Here is a 16,301-nt window from a genome sequence, read left to right on the forward strand (position 1 = left end):
AGCAAATATGGGGGAGGGGAGGATATTTTATTTGTTTTGGGTTTCTATTGGAGTACTTATTCCAAGAACTGACTTCAGTTGGACTATAATAGCAGAAAATGAAACCTGATATAATTTCCACTATGGGATGAGAAGATGAAAGCAGTTTTGGAAACCAAACCCGAGAGCTTTAACAAGTTTGTCAGTCTAAAGGAGCATCCTTGCCACAACACATTCAGAGATGAGAAGCCTTACAAATGGAAGCTGTGATGGCCATTACAGTAGCAAAAATCAGTTTTGTCTCTGGAGTGGCAGGTGTTCAGTCAGCCTTTCTTTCCTGCTGCCCTGCCCGAGAGTCACTGCTGTAAAACTGAGAAATGTCCAATTATTATTTATGCTTAGGCATCCTTATGTTGCTGTGATGGTACCAAGGGACACTTATCTGATGATGCCGGCTATAGTATAAACTATGGTAATATGATAATGTTGTTGTTTCTAGTTCTTCACTGAAGTAACTGATTTTATCGGGGATTACAATACTATCTTTTAAAAAAAGGCAACAATTCTCCCTTCTGAATTTGCTACCAGTATAATTTAATTAAGTATATATATTCCTAGTGTTAATATGCTAAAAGATGAATTTCTGATTATGAAGGGTATTTTCTTTGTTTGCTAAATACATTCTAAACCTTTTAGAGAAGGTGGTAAAAAGTGAGTGACTGTCTAAAGATACACAGATAATTACTGTTTGGCATTTTATTTGCCATTTCTTGTGGTACCATTTTAGGAGCTTGAATACAATGTTTTCTTCCCTATCTGTTGTGTGCTTTTCCATTTGTTTCTGTATCAAGACAATAGACTCATTTAAAAAAAAAAGTAGAAATGAAGTTATAACTCCGTCTGTGTTGTCACAGACGTGGGAATTTTCTCGAGTCTGGATTCTTCAATTATTTTGTAGTGAATGTTGCAACATCATTGAATGGTTAGTTATTCACAGGAAATGTAACCCATAGGAAAAAAAAACAAGTCAATGTTTGCATTGCTGCTATTTTTTTGGAAAAAAGATTTCTGGTAGTGTAGAATATGTATATGTAATAAACTCTGGAATTTTAAGTATAGTGAGAAGGATATAAGAGGAAAGTGCCTGCATTTTTTTATGAACGTGACTTGTAAGGGATATGTTTGCTATGGTTAATATCCAGTGTGTTTTGCCTGCCTGAAATATAATGTCCTATGTCTGTGCACGAAACTCCTTCACTTGGCTGATCTTTGGCCTTGACTTGTTTTTGGTTGATATCCACTGTCTTCAGTCAGAGGCAGCTGTATTTTCCTAGTGTGTACCAGGAGTAAATGCTGCCTCAATGCACTCAGGCCAGATTCCCTCACTGTTTTATGTCTGCAGTGCACTCTGCCATGTGGAAATGGATACTCTCAAACCCCATCTAAACTCATGGTTCTGGAACTAGCTGAAATCTGACTGCTTGGGTACATGTCCTGGCAAGCACACACAAGCTGTACTTGCTAATTGCACCGTCAATGATGACAGTCTTGCAGTACTGTCACCTCAGGCTTGAGGGTTTGTGTAGTCCCAGGAGACACCGTGCTTAGATGCTTTCCGAGCACTCGGCACCGAGGTGTGCAGGACCACGGCACGCAGCGCGGGCGTGCTTCCTGCTGTCTCGGATGGGTAGATGCACCCAAAACTGGGGTCTCGGGAGCAGGGCCCAGTGAAAGTCTAAAAGGGGTTGGCTGGAACGACAAAGGGGAGCTCCCTCTTCCTTCCCGTGAAATGGATGTCAGTGTTGTTTAAAGAAAAAAACCCCAACGCAACAATAACAACAAAACCCTCCACCACCGCCCTGCGTGCCCGCCCCCCCCAGGTTCCAGCTCTGCCTACCAGCACTAGGAGGTCTGCAGCTTCAGAGGAGAAGGCAGTTTGAAGGTGGTGGCCTGTCAGAAAAAGGGAAAGCTGGCACGCCTTTGGGGAGTCCAATAAGAAAAGAAAACGTGAAGGATGCCTGCCACCTTAAGTGACTTCATTATTTTAGTGGAAGAATGCAGTAGATGTGTATGTTTCTATTCTGCCTGTATCCGAGATACTGGTATTGGTACTGGTGTTATTTCTGTTCTGTGTCATCCCAGACATTTTCTAATATGTAAATGTCACTACTTACTGAAAACTAAAAGCAAGTTAAGTATAGAACCAAAGCCATCTGGTAGTTCAGACAGAAAAGTTAGGTAATTAGCTGTTCTTGTCAAGGGACTGTGATTAAAATAGGCCATCTTCATAATAGTGACTAGTTTGCAGGGACTTCCTGAAAGCCACCTGGGATAATGATAATGAAAAGAACAAAATTAAAAAGGAGGGGGAGGTGGTGCCATTATAGCTCATGATGACTTTTGTAAGTGAATTAAGTCAGCTTTTAATTTGAAGACTGTTTGTTATTTTGGTACTTCGGAAAGAAACATAGATTGAGTTTTCTGGCTTCGTTTGGCAACGTGGCGCAACTAGGTCAGCCAGGTTACTGCTTGGGATCCTTAATATTTCTGTGTAAAGTTCTGGTTTCATTGCGTATGTCCTTATTGTGAACACTGTTGGCATAGCTCATCTTCAAAGACCACTCTAATATGTGTAACCTAGTGGGTCCTGCTAAGGTTATTTGTTCCTTTTGGGGAATTAGCACTATTAAGAAAAACTAGATGAGGAAAAAACATCTGAACACCATTACTGCATCATTCTTTATCAGGTGATGATCACAATATGCATAGCAAAGTTAGTTTAATAGGAATTTGTATTTATCTTTTAAGGAAAAAGCTGTTTAGCAAGTAGTACTTAAAAGTAACCTAATTCTATAGTGGGAGGAAGCATCTGTGTAGCTTTGGCAACCCCAGCCCCCTCTCCAGCACTACTGTGGAGGGGCTCTGTGCTCCCTTTGGCCTTTCCTACTGAAATCTTGTCCTCCTCCAAGAAAGCAGCAGCAGGGAAACCTCCAAAGGCTGAACAGCGCTTGCTCTTTCCTGCGTGTGGATTCCTTAGTGGATGCCCTATGCCAATATGATGGAGTAATTTTAATCAGTGAAGTCTGACCTGAATCTTCTAAGTTGGGTCTCTTTGGGAACACAGTGTTAAGGGCAGCTATATTAAATGAATGAGTAGGATAAAATAAATGGATAGTGAAATGGCAAAGGGGGAATGCTCTATCATTGGTATGATTTAATTAAATATATTTTCACTCCAGATGGATAAAAATCCTGGATCTAAATGAAATTAATTGAAATTTATTTGGCTTTGTGGGGTTTTTTTTGACAGTTGCTACTTATTTAACAATTCTAGTAAAGAGCTGCTCATGCTGTTTCAGATAGAGGTTTGTAAGAGTTCTGGTGTGGCTGTAATATTTTCTCTTACAGAATGTGCTGAAAATCTCTTTTGAAAATGTAAGCAAGTTGAATACTTAATGTGGGCAAGAATTAAAAGTGCTGGGGCTTTTCTGTGCTTAGATTCTCCTTGCAAAAAAATCTGCTTCTAAATTATTTTCATTAAATGAAGCTTTTATATCCCTTTATTTCTTGATTTAGGAAAGCAATGATTTGAAAAATTCAAGATATTGAGGTCTCAAAAGTGTCAGGGATGTTCAGCTTTTAGAAAACATAAGTAAACATTTCAGTGCAATATGCTCAAAATAAATTGCTGTGAATGTTTGTGAATATACAAATATTTCTGATCAGTTTAGTGGGTCAAACTTTCATATCATTGAAAAGGTGATAAATGTATGCATGCATGATCAAGTTAATATAAGTAAATGCATTCTGTGTAAAACAGCAATGTGATGTATCTAGTGAGTACTTATCTAAGGCTTGTTGTAAGAAGTGTTGAATCTGAACACTGCCTCAGGAATTTTATTTTTTAATATTGAGAAAATTCAATATTAAACTATTAAAAATTGCTTTTGAAGTGTTTTCTTGAAAACCATAAAAAGTGGAAGATCCAGATTTTAGCTTCCAAGTGCAGGTTGTCACTCATGCTTTAAGTTCTGCCTGCTCATGAGTTGTTTCAATATCCTTCTACACTTGGTGACCTGATGGCCACAGTTCTGCTTTGTATTATTTTTTTGTTTGTGGCAAACTTTTGCATTATGCCCAGACAATCTGACTTTCCAGCATTCTTCACGTTTTTATTGTTATTTACTCACATAGGAGAAAATGGATTGAGAAGTCGACAACCAAGCTGAAGCAAGAAACAGGCTTTTCACTTGCAACTGTTACAACTGGCTTTAGATAAATCTTGCAAGTGAGCAAGTGACAGTCAAAGGTATGAGATAATAGAAAGGCTGGGTGGCTGGGGCTGAGCACTGCTAAGTCTGAGTGCTCTCTTGATGGCGGTTCATTGGAGTTGAATTTAAACTGGTTTTAAAATTCAGGTTCTTTTAAGAACTAAAGCTTGTTTTGTGGTATGACAGATCTTTAGATTTTTTTTTTCCCTAAACTGTATTTCTCTAATGTGCCAGAGTTTTTTCACATCTGCTTTTTGATGAGCTGTCTGATCATATGTTTTGGGTTTGTCCTGTTCTTTGTAAGAGTTGGTGAAATTCAGATTTTCTTGTAGATAAGCCTTTGGCCTTTCAGTTGCTTCTGCCTTGCAAAGAAATTAATTCCTTCAAGCCAGCGAGTCTGCAGCTCCAGCTGTGACTGTAGATGAATGTTCTTGCAGGGTCATGTACTGTAGTTCTGAACCTAAATGAAAGGATTAACAAGCGTTCACTTGGAGGAAAAATGCTTAATTTCACCATAGTAACTATGAGAATCCATAGGGAAAACCAATAAAGCTTTACTATTAAAATTGTTAACAAATGATTATTCCACCCTGACACACCCCCCCCTCCCTTCCCGCTGTTACTGTACTTTTGGAACAGTAACAAAGGATGGGATTGACCTAGTTTATGGTAGTACTTCAGTCCCTGGCCTACAAATGATCTTTTTCTTGAAAAATAATTCCTAGTCTGGTTCTTTTAGGAGGCAATGATGATATTTATGAAGGAAACAGCGTTTTCTGTTGCGTTTCACACAATCTTCTGCCCCAAAACTTTGCTTGGTGCAAAGGAAGAAGGGGCATCATGTAGATAGTTATGCTGGGACTGAGCCTGACAGCAAGCAATGCCCAGATGATGCATCTCATTGCTCCAGAAGAGTGTGTGTGTTTTCCACAACTAGCACAAACTGCTTTTAATGTTTCCTGGCAGAAAGGGAGGATTTCCAGGGTGGCTCTCTTCAGCTGCATACATAGACCTCATTGTCTCGTCTCCAAGCTGCACAGGAGTTGAGGAGAGCAGAGGGGCTGCTGGCAAGGGGCTTCCTCACTCAGTAGTATCTCTGGCTGTCGATGGCTGGGGTACAGCCCCTTTCCGCTCGAGCAAGCGGTGTGGAGGGCTGAGCCACTACTCAGGGCAATAGTCTGATCCTTGAGGGCTTTCCTGTCTCTAATGCAGGTGTGAGGAGAGGATGGAAGGAGTTTTGATCATAGTGATCTTGACTCTTTCCCCAGCATTTTAGGACTGCCAGCCTCAGGCAGCACTATTATCTGAGTAGTGAAAGGCAATACTTGTATCCATTTCCTTGGGAAGGAAAACAAGTAATTAAAATTGACTAATGTGACTGCCCTTCTTGGTTTAAGAAATCAAACAGACAAAAGTCATGCAATTTTGAAGGTTGAAGCTCAGTATTAGTTTTGTCTTTTACTTCATTTGGGATTTGGAGGCAGTCAGTGAATCCTGGTTGGTAGGTTGGTGACCCTCTTGAACCCCTGTCTAGAAAATGCCACAGCGCCTATCTGAGTTGCCTGCCAGGAGCTCCTGGTGTTGAAGCCAAGGCGTGAAGGCTGGTGCATGGACAGGTCTCTCTGATAGTGGTCTGAGGTGCTGCTTGAGTACACACTTAGCACCAAGAACTAGGAAGCCTTTTGGGTTCTGTCATGTGCTTTTCTGTTCCTTATTTTTACTTCAAAGACTTTGCCTCTTTGAAACATGTTCATGTATCTAGTATAGATTTGCAGAGAAATATCACTTGTTAAAGTATTCCTCAATCTTTGTTTCATCAAAAGACCATCTAATACTTTTTTTAGAGAAAAAGCTATGGACAACATTGTGCTGTGTTTCAACAATGATTTTCATTTGTAACCAGATAAGAATCATACTAAACTTTGAATGTTGACCTAGTCTTTATTTCGCTCCTGTTGTTTTCTTGCATGCTCAGGAATGTGGCTTCAATTTTTCCTCCTCACAATTATTTTGCGGACCACCTTCTGAAACTGTAGGGACCACCAGCAGTCCATAGGGATGGCTGAGGAGCCACAGTCTATGTAGAATTCCACATGAACTTCTGTTCTTTGCTATACCCTTGCTCCAGCACTCTGAGCCAAATGTTTCTGATGGTCTCTTGTTTAATACCCAATGTAGCTTTAATTAGTCACAAGTGGCAAGTATCTTCTAAAGGTAGGAACTAATTGCAGTCAGATAAATTAGGCATGCTCTTTTATGAACTTCATTTTATTGTTGGTTTGATTTTTGTGGCTGTATATTCAGGTAAGTAGCCTGTGCTTTAGAGGCATTCTCTGTTTTTCCTATGTTCTTCAATGATCTTAGTGAAAGAGGTCACTTGCAGAAATTGCAGAGACTCTGTTGGAAGAGACGAGTTTTAAAAGCACGTTTTGTGGAAACAGTTGATGTCGTATTCCTGAGTGGGCTGGTTTTGCTTTAATCTGACTGGATTTCCAGAAACTTAGTGTTGTAAGGTGAAAATTTTAGACCAAAGCCATTGCAGGCAATGGTACAACTGTCAGGTCTTCTCTATTTATGTATGTTAGGTCTTTCATTGTTGCATTGATGAGTTCACGCTAACAGGATTTAAATGTGGACAGGGAACTGCAATTTAGGATTTTTCTTTCCCCCTTGGGAAAGCCACTTTATAGCTTGAATGCACAACAAGTTTATAAGATGCATTCTGGATAAAGCTAATTTACATTAGCAATTAACATGTTCTATATTCTGTAGCTGAAAAATGCTGCTAAGTTGGTCTCCACTTGGAAAGGCGAGCTGGGTTCTTTTTGTTTCACACCTCATCCAGAGGTTGTACTCAACCGTATTGTGTACTCTAAGCTACACCTGGGTAACAACACATTGCCCTGAAACCTTCCTGTCCATTATGTCTGGGCTGTCTCACCGAAGGCTGAGCAGGTTGTGTGGATATAAAGGAAGGTATGCATTAGCCAAGATGGGCTGTTGCTGCTACTATAATGTGAGAATGGAGGGAGCACAACCTGCCTTTTTTAAGGCTAGTTTGATCTGAGAGCTAATGAATTAATTTTTTTAATTTAATTTGTAAGCCGAGCAAAGATGAGAGGAGTCAGACATAAGAATATCACCTGATCATGCCATTTTTCAAGTTATTTCTTAACATAGAGCTGCACTAAAGCCTCTACTGTGTAGTAGGTGGTGAGGTTCTGTAGACTTTTAAGACAGTTAATAAAATTGGTGATGTGAAAGGACACATATTAGAAAAACAATTGCAAATCTCTTTTTCCTTGCCTAAATTAGAGTAACTCCTAATTTTTATGAAAGCATTTATGTGCATATACTGGTATTAAATAAGTAGTTTTAAATTCTGTAGATAATGAGATGGGTTATCTGCATGTGGATTTTGTAAGCTTCGTCTCATAATAAATGAAGTGTAGTGAAACACAATTGTAGTCATATCCTGAGTGATGCTTTGCTAGCTTTATTTAGTGGAGTAGGCAGCTGACTGTCCATGAGAAGTAGCTGTATTGAAGCAGCAGGAACCAGAATGTTCTTCCACATGTTACAGATTGCTAGAAATTGGGTGGGACCTACTGAGAGATTGCATCTTGCACCTTAGATTTGATTAAGATAACTTTATGATGTGTATAAGGGAGAAAATGTGTGATATAGGTGTAATTCATAATAAAATGTGGTGTCCTTCATGAAAGCAGCCCTGTTGGCATACTGTTATGAAGAAATACTTTTCCTGTGTCCTAGAAAGCATGTTTTGCCCATGAAGTTTATGGTGATATGCTTGCAGACATAGGAGTTAATTGCAGTACATGAAATCTGAAAGGTTAATTTGCCAGCTGGCTTACTGCATAGTTACTCTCTGTTAATCAAGCAGATGCATGCAACATTAGCAGTACATGTTTTTTCCAATTTAGTATTTGATTTAGAAAGAGAATACTTTGCAGAGATACAGTATAATTAATGTAAGTTGCAGAGCCTTTTAATGTACTTGTGTTGTGGCTATAAAGTCAAAATGCAGCTCTGAAGAATGCTGTGTCCAGAATTTTAAAGTATTCTTTATACCTAGACACTTAAGAAATACAGAGCTTTCCAACTGAAATTGAAAAGAAAGGAAAAATTTTAAGAAAAGACACACTTCACATTTAGTGTAGGTCATTCTTTCTGTAAAATATAGCATTTCCAAATTATGGTTATTTCTTTTCCTTTGAGAACTGAAATCTTCTCTGTATACAGTGCGAATTAATATCAACAAGTGAATATGTGGATACAGCATAGTTGTCAAATCATTAAACCGACTAGGGATGACTGCTTGTCTTTTGCTACTTCTATTTTTGCATATCATGTTGATTTTCCATCTATAATTAGTCTTGTTAGTAACTGTGTTTCTTGTGGTTCTAGTTCTGCTGCAGATGAATGTACCACAACTTTGTTTGAATGCATGGAGAAAAAGTTTAAATAAAAAATTAGATTAAAAAAAGAATCATCTTTACAACAAAATCCTTGCAAGTGCAGCATAAGACTGAACTCTGAAGTATTATTGTTCTACTTGCTGTGGATTTGGTGACTTTTGTATTGTGTAACATGCTTATTTCTTTTTAAACATTTAGGAGTTCACCAGATCTTTTTGTTATGCGGTTGCTGAAGCGTTATCGTGGGACAGCAGTAATGATTGAATACGCTTCAGGTAAGAAATCAGATGTGTGCCATTTGGTATGGTTGTTCACTAACTTTCCTCACATTGTTTTGGTTAAGCTTCAATAGTAGCAGTCTTTAATGTTATAGCATCAAAATTCACTGAATATAAAATATAAATCCCTTGTCTACATGAATGTTTGCATATGTCTCTCTGTAAATCATTGTGAGCAGGTTTTTGGTTTTTCTCCTAGATTTGGTAACTCTGACAACAGATGATGTTGCATGTTAAATTGAGTTTTAATGATTGAAAGATTATTACAAAATACGGTCTGTCATTTCTTATTCTTCCATCAACCCACCTGCTCCTGCAGGAATTAGTTCCATCTACTTTATGTTATACCAGATTGGAGCATCTATTCAAGAAGGCTTCACTTCTCTAAACCACACTTGGCCTGCTAAAAAACTTTTGAGGTTTGCCCCTTACTAAACTTTTTACCAGTTAGTCTACTAATACTTTGGTAAAAATATGTGCATGAAGAGGAATTCAAAACACTTTTTTGTGTATTTGTAGTGAATTCCAGCCGTATCCCACGGGGGCGATGCTGGCTCTCCAGTGAATTCTGTTCTTCTGCCCCTTTTGATCCAATTTCATTCACTCAGATTTTGCACTTGGATCTGTAGTGGTCATGACTAGTCTGGTGCAGGTTTCTGCTGCATCTCCATGTGTCTCACTTTGTTAAACAGAGAATTCATAGGATTTATTTTTCTCAATAAATCCACTTCTATCAAAGATATGAATGTGATGGAAATACAATAAAAAGAGAATGTGTGCCAGCGTGTGTGTGTTTCTTTGTACAAAGCATCAAACTCTCTTCCTCAGTCATCTTGTATACAAGAGTTATCTGATGTTGATAAAGTGTAAGATTATTAGTAATACATAATTATCGTATGTAATTGATTAGAATGATGGGAACAAACAAGCTGCTGCTATTGTAGTCTTTACTGTTGCCAGTGTATAAAAGCATTTCCTTAACTTACTTCTGAATTTTATTTCACATGAACAGTTACAACTGTAGGCCTGAATATAAGGACAGTTTCAGCATTTCTTGAGTGGTTTAAGTAACTTAACTTGTTCTTTGAGGCTGTGCCAATTCAGGATATAGTTGTCAAGTTGTTGATACCCTTGGAAGTTAACCCAAGCTTGTTAAAGCCTACACAAAGGCAAGCAGAGGTTGGTCTTGATTCAGTTCGTGCTCTGTCACAAGCTTCCTGGGAAACCATGGACGAGTTCTTTAGTCCCCATATCAGTGGGAGGTAAGTGCCTACATACCTATGTGTTTGCATTTCTGGTAGAACATAGTGTGTCCAGAGTACTTTTTTTGCACAACTTTGATTATGCCCAGGACGACATTGAGCTTTCTATGCACATGAGGATCACCTTGTGCTGGTAGTGTAGAGCTGCTAGGTAGCCAATGCTCAGAAGTGAAGGTGGTTACTGCCAAATGTACATTTCAGCTAAAGTAAAAGACTTGGGTTTATATATAAGTGGTGTCTTAGTACATGCATGGGCTTTAGTATCTCTGGGCTTCCAATCACCCTCTTCTTTTCCTTTGTAAGAGTATTGCAAAGATAAATATGGTGAAGACTTCATTGTGTTCAGGCTGGAGCCAGATGTGTATCTAATATAGGCACACTGTTAAAGAGGTGTCTTAAGGCAAGGGCACAAAATATACAAATGGATGACCCCTGGAGTTTACTTTATTCTGCAACTTGCAGGCTGTAAGAGCATAAATACAGCAAATGCATCAAAACATCAATATTTGTTAGATCAAGGGACCGAGTTAAGCCTAGACCTTTAGGGAAGGCATAGCAGCCTCCTGTTCCAGGGAGTGACTGGTACCTGATGCTAATAGAGGAGAGTGGAGCAAGCCCAGTACATGGTTGCTTCCCAGATCAACCTCTCATGATCTGCAGATGGAGGACCTCCCAGTCAGCGGTGGCTTATGTGTTGAGTATTCTTGGGTATACTTTCCCCTTCTGTGAATTTGTCAGATTATGTTTTGAACCCAGTTGAATTTTTAGGCTCTGCAACTTTGCACTATTTAGAATTCCCCAGCTCAATGCTGGGGGGGGAGGGAGGAGGGAGCACTCCCTGAAGTTAGTTTTGAACTTCCTACTTGCCAACTTCATTTGACCTGGGGACTAGGACGATGTGCCGTGAGAGTCGGGAGTTGAACAGTGCCCTGCCTGCTCCAGTGGGGTGGTGGGAAAGGATGATGGCTGCTAAGCTCTAAAGAAGGCATCATTTTAAATAGCTAGACTAAAATCTCCCTGAAGTGAAATGAAACTGAAGGACTTCTGTGGCTCTCCCACTGCTGGTGCCTTTCCTAATGTGTAGATTTGAGGCACCTGTCTGGCTTTTCTCTTTGAGCTCATTTCCCATGCTTTTTAATAATAATTTGGGAGTTGTGTGGCCTTTATGTTCTGTACATCCTGGAGTTCCAGAAAGCAACAGAGAAGATGCTCTGTCTCCTGAGCTGTGAGGCAGCTGTCCTGGCCTTTTTTTTTCCTCACAGAATTCAAGATTGTGTGGAAGAGACCATCGTAAGTTTTTAAAATATCCTGGGGACATGCACTCAATGGGTTGAGTCTCCCAGCAACTCATTAAAATATAGGACCATTAATCAGAATTGAACTATATTTTTTTCTTGTCGTTTTTCTTTTGTACGTTTAAAACATTGCCTTTGGGTTCACAGAAACTTTAGATGGGTTAAAAAGAAAAAAGGAATTAGCCAGTAGTGCCTTTGCTGCAAATAGTGCCTTTGCTGCAAAATCATCGTCCTGAGGACCTAACTGCACATATTCCTGCTAACGTGTCAAGGCTATGGAGGGGAGTGTGAATATTGCATAAATCTACCTGACTTACTTAGATGTAGTCACAAAAATACACTGTGCCATATATATGATGTTAACTATTGTGGTAGGATTGCTGAACTGGAAAAGGCTATGACTTTGCTGAAGGTGAGCCTCTCTGAAAAGGTAAAATTTGATACTGTGAATGTGCTAAGTACAGAATAGAGAGTACTGCACTTTGAAGAGTAAAGGCTTTTAAAATTCTGTAAAAGCAAGCAGAACCAAACCCAACTCTTAGCTACAATCTTAGAGCCAGTTGAAGGAGAATAATTTAATTATACTGATTCTCCTTGTTGGCAGAGAGTATCTGGGAGACAGAATTTATGCAGCTGGGTAAAAGCTGAGTTTATTTTTGCTCTGTTTTTGTCTTTCTTCAAAACACAGTGGAGATCTTTGCCTTAATATCTCTTCCTGATTACAGAACCAACTTAACGTTGTACACTTATTTCCATGCCATCTGCCCTCAATTTTCCCTTCTGTGCCTATATTTGGGGCAGAAAGTGATAAGGCAGCTCTTACAAAGGATTGCCTCTGTGCAAGGCCTTCAGCTGAATCCTTGGATACAAGGCAAGTTGGATATAGCATATCATTTAAGGCTTTTTCAGTTGAAGTTGACTCCACTGCATTTGTTCTGATGGCTCATGGAAAAACACGTAAAAGACTGCCAAGCCAGCTTTCTCACTTAGAGGAAACTGTCGGGTGTCCTGTTCCTCAAGTCCCTGGAAAGTGGGCAAAGGTTTGCCCCTGAATCCCCTTCTGGGAGGCTGATGGACACTGAACTTGCCTGTGGTACAAAATGACCAGCTATTTAATGGAGAACCAAGAGGAGGAACCTCAAAAGAAAAAGTTTTGCAATACTAGAACTGTGGTTGAACTGTTTGCTCACTGTTTTAAGCCTTCAAAAAGGGGTGGTGGTGGGGAGAAGAGCAAATCCACTGCTGTGCTTGCCTGTGCAGGAAGGAGTGGCTGAGAAAAATGTGTTGTGAGTGTTTGGAAGGGGAGAAAGTGAGTTGGCCAGTTTGATTAGACTAAAGAGAATAAGGTTTATCCACAGATCATCTGGATGCATGTGAATATATGGAGGTGGATTCTTTCTTGCCAGAGACTTGTGTAAAATTGAAAAAACAGAGCAGTTTTTTTTTCCTGTAGCAGGATATAACTAGATTGTAAACTTTGGCAGGACTCTTAACATCTGAATGCTTCTTGAAACTCTGACAATATTTTTGTAAAACTGATTCTGGAACTGGAATAAATGAGAAAGTTTTCTATATTCTCCCTCATGTTAATTAGGTGAAACAGTAAGTTTTATCTTTGTCCAGAAAGAGGTCAAAGCAAACAAGAAATCGAGAATGGAGGAGCCAAACAAGGATAAGTAATGAGCCAATTTCTCAAACTGGCAACGACATACCAAGAGTTTGGAAAAAGTAGGCTTGCAAGCTTCCTTTATTATTATAACCTCTTGAACAGAATAATCCAGTCCAAACAGCTATAAATGCTTTCCAATAGAGAAGTTTATGACCTAGTTTCTGACTGAAACACAGTATCACAGTGTGTGGAAAGAACTTAAATGAAGATGCTGGTGGCAGTGCCTCTAAAGCTTCGTATTAGAAACTCTGTGTATTTAGGCATTCCTGCCCTTTGCAAATACTTGCTAAGTGGAGTCAAGTGGAGTGAACTTGAAACATTGGGGGTTTTTTGCAGGAGACATTTAAATGCCTGGGTTGCCATGCAGAATTTTCATAAGATGTCCGAATTTTTTTAACAGAACACTGTTTAGAAAAATAATCATTCTAGAATGATTATTTCAACAGGAATTTGTCAATTACAGGATGCCTTTCTAGATCCTGTGTTACTCTAGAGCAGTGAAGGGGGGAAAAAAGGTGTATTTAGTCTGTTCACAATTATAAATCTGTTCTGGAGAGAAGCAGGGGAAACTTTGATTAGGCTTCATTTGATTCATGGCCCTCCTGTGAGGAGCAGGGCAAGGAGCTGAGGGGAATGTGCTAGGAGGGTGTGGGAACAAAAATGTTGAACTTGGGATTTGAACAGCAAATTCTCTTAAATTGGAGAAATATTTCTCTTTGCTTCTGTATACCCTTGCAGGAGCTATCAGAACAGGCCATGTTTTGATTAGCTGCCCTGATGAGAGGCTGGCAGACATGGTACTTCTGTGATAGGGAGGAAGCAACACTAGAAGTAAACCAGATGACCAGTTACAAGTTGGGGGATTTTGGTTTTGCTCCCTTTTCCTGCTTTTCCTGTGACTCACTGATGCCACTGAAAGTAAAGGTGCTGTGCTGATGTCCATCAACTGCAGCTGTGACCAACACCATCTATCCCTTTCTTCTGCCTTTTCAAGGAGGCTGGGAGTGATCTTGAAAGCACAGACCATTCGTGTCTCAGCCAAGAAGAGTTTCTGAATGCTATTGAAATACATTAAATAATACTTGGTTAGCATAGCAAGAGCTATAGTTAAAATTCTTGCAGTGTTTCAATTATAATTCCTTTATTATTCCAGTTGCTTATAACTTCCTGAAATGCTCATGCTTCAAGTTGAAATTTTCCAGACTTGATCTTGGCCTGACAGTGACCTTTCTTCCCTTTTCTTCTTTGTTTCTCTTTTTCTCTGTGTTATTAAGTGAATATGGCTTGGGCGTTTCATTTATAATGAGAAGAAAATAGTAGAAAAATACACTTCAGCTATTACTTTAAAACTCTGAGACTGAATAGCTCAAGTAGTGCAGCTGTTAGAGAAATGGTGGTGAAAATCATCAGAAGTGCTTCTTGAATCTTACCAGAATCTGTGAGAGGGGGCACTCAGAGGGCTATCAACTGTAGGTCTTAAATTTTAACTTTCATGCATATGCATTACACTCCATAATTATCACATAGTTATTTTGCCCTGATCAGTGATCAGCTGAATGAAGCAGTAGTCCTTGGTGAAAAAGCAGATCTGTTTTTCACTGTTTGCCATGGCCCTGGTGAGATGGGGCTCGTAATTCAGGAACAGAGCAGCACAGCTGGCAAGTGCTGTGCTGGGTTGTGCAAGGGGAGCCCTCTGGGGCACTCCTCCTGTCCCACAGTTCAGGTTGAAAATGTTGAAGTTTTCAGAAACTCTTTTCCCAAGAAAACTGTTAAACAAAACACAAATTTTAAATAAACTTTTGGACCAGCTCTACTCAAGCTGTAGGTTACAGTAGTTTAAACCAGAAGAACCCAGTTGTCTTAGAATTTATACCTGGGATAGAAAGGGTAGAAATAAATTGTCAAGTGCTTTCCTTTAATGCTTTTATAATGTCTATTTATTAACTTATGTAAAGACAACTGATGATGGTGGTGATGTTGCTAAACAGCAAATTGTGGGGTCTTACTTCTTGACTCATAAGATGTGTTTCAAGAAAAGTCATGTGCCTGCCTGTTGGCTTGCACACAGGCACACTTTGTCTCAAAGACTGTGGTTTTTGCCAAGGACAATCAGTGTGAGTGTTTCTATAAAACATTATAAGAAACTTTTCATTTCTAGAATTGGTTTCTCTTAATCTCTTCTGTTCCATGGGAAATACCCATTCACATGCATTCATGAATCATCTTTGTTTCTATTGTTAAATGGATGTGTCTTCCCAGTGACAAAGACAAGTGTCTGACTGAAAGCTGCAGGGCAGCAGCAGACAGAGGGTGAGAAGAGAACATCCAGCAGATCTGGCAGAGGTTCCTATTGTGCTCTCCTGTCCTTTAACATATGTTTTAAGTGAATTCCCTAACTCTGAACCTCCTGTGTAACATCATAACTCTCTGATCTTGTAGAGGACTGTAGAAAGTTTCTTCATTGCCTGTCATGAACTTACTTTGGTCACCTGCAAGATGGTCCCTTGCAGGAGTTCCTGTGTGCTGTTCAGCCACTGCTTCAGCAGCACTGCCAGCTGCTGGGTAAAAGTAAGGTGCCTGTGGCACAAGCCCAGCTTTTCATATTGCTGCAGAATACTTTTTTTTTTTTGTTGGTGAATAGTACCATATATATTGCGGTTTTTTTAAGATTTAAGGATCTCAGGATTTAAGATTTGGTCAATAAGTACAGAAGTCCCATCACAACCACTTCTACCTCTAAAAATTAATCGGAATGTATCTGCTGCACCACAGAGTGAAACAACTATCTTAAAGTTGTATTGATTTGTCATAAAAAGCAGAATCGAATACCAGAACTTTAAAGAAAATTCTTCTGTGTCACTAGTTTATGTCTTCAGAACAGGAGGGGCTGTTTTCTTTAAATCAGCCACCAGATTTTGGTCTGACTTGCTGTTCTCTCGATGGGAATCCTTCTGACCTGTCCCTGAGTAAGCCACAAACATCATAACTGTGTCAAGGACATCTGTCGATGAAAAATTTTGTGGCTTGTTTTCCACAGAAAACCCTGGATTCTGAATTTTCAGGCCTCCTGATACATGGCAAATGACTAAAATGGAATTGCTTGGAACA

General features: G+C 39.4%; 1 long non-coding RNA gene across 7 annotated transcripts in view; it reads left to right on the forward strand.

Annotated features, from left to right (window-relative positions):
- The window catches only part of LOC140648038 (uncharacterized), a 265,166-nt gene that overhangs the window by 73,584 nt on the left and 175,281 nt on the right, over nucleotides 1–16,301 (forward strand). For 6 of the 7 annotated variants that reach the window (XR_012041065.1, XR_012041060.1, XR_012041066.1 and 3 more), the window contains one exon: nucleotides 8,888–8,964. This is a non-coding gene — a long non-coding RNA (uncharacterized lncRNA). Of the gene's footprint in view, nucleotides 1–4,173; nucleotides 4,289–8,887; nucleotides 8,965–16,301 lie in introns of all 7 variants that reach the window. The other variant, XR_012041064.1, reaches the window with a different exon arrangement.

The sequence above is a fragment of the Ciconia boyciana genome, chromosome 2, assembly GCF_034638445.1.
Source record: "Ciconia boyciana chromosome 2, ASM3463844v1, whole genome shotgun sequence".
NCBI lineage: Eukaryota > Metazoa > Chordata > Aves > Ciconiiformes > Ciconiidae > Ciconia > Ciconia boyciana.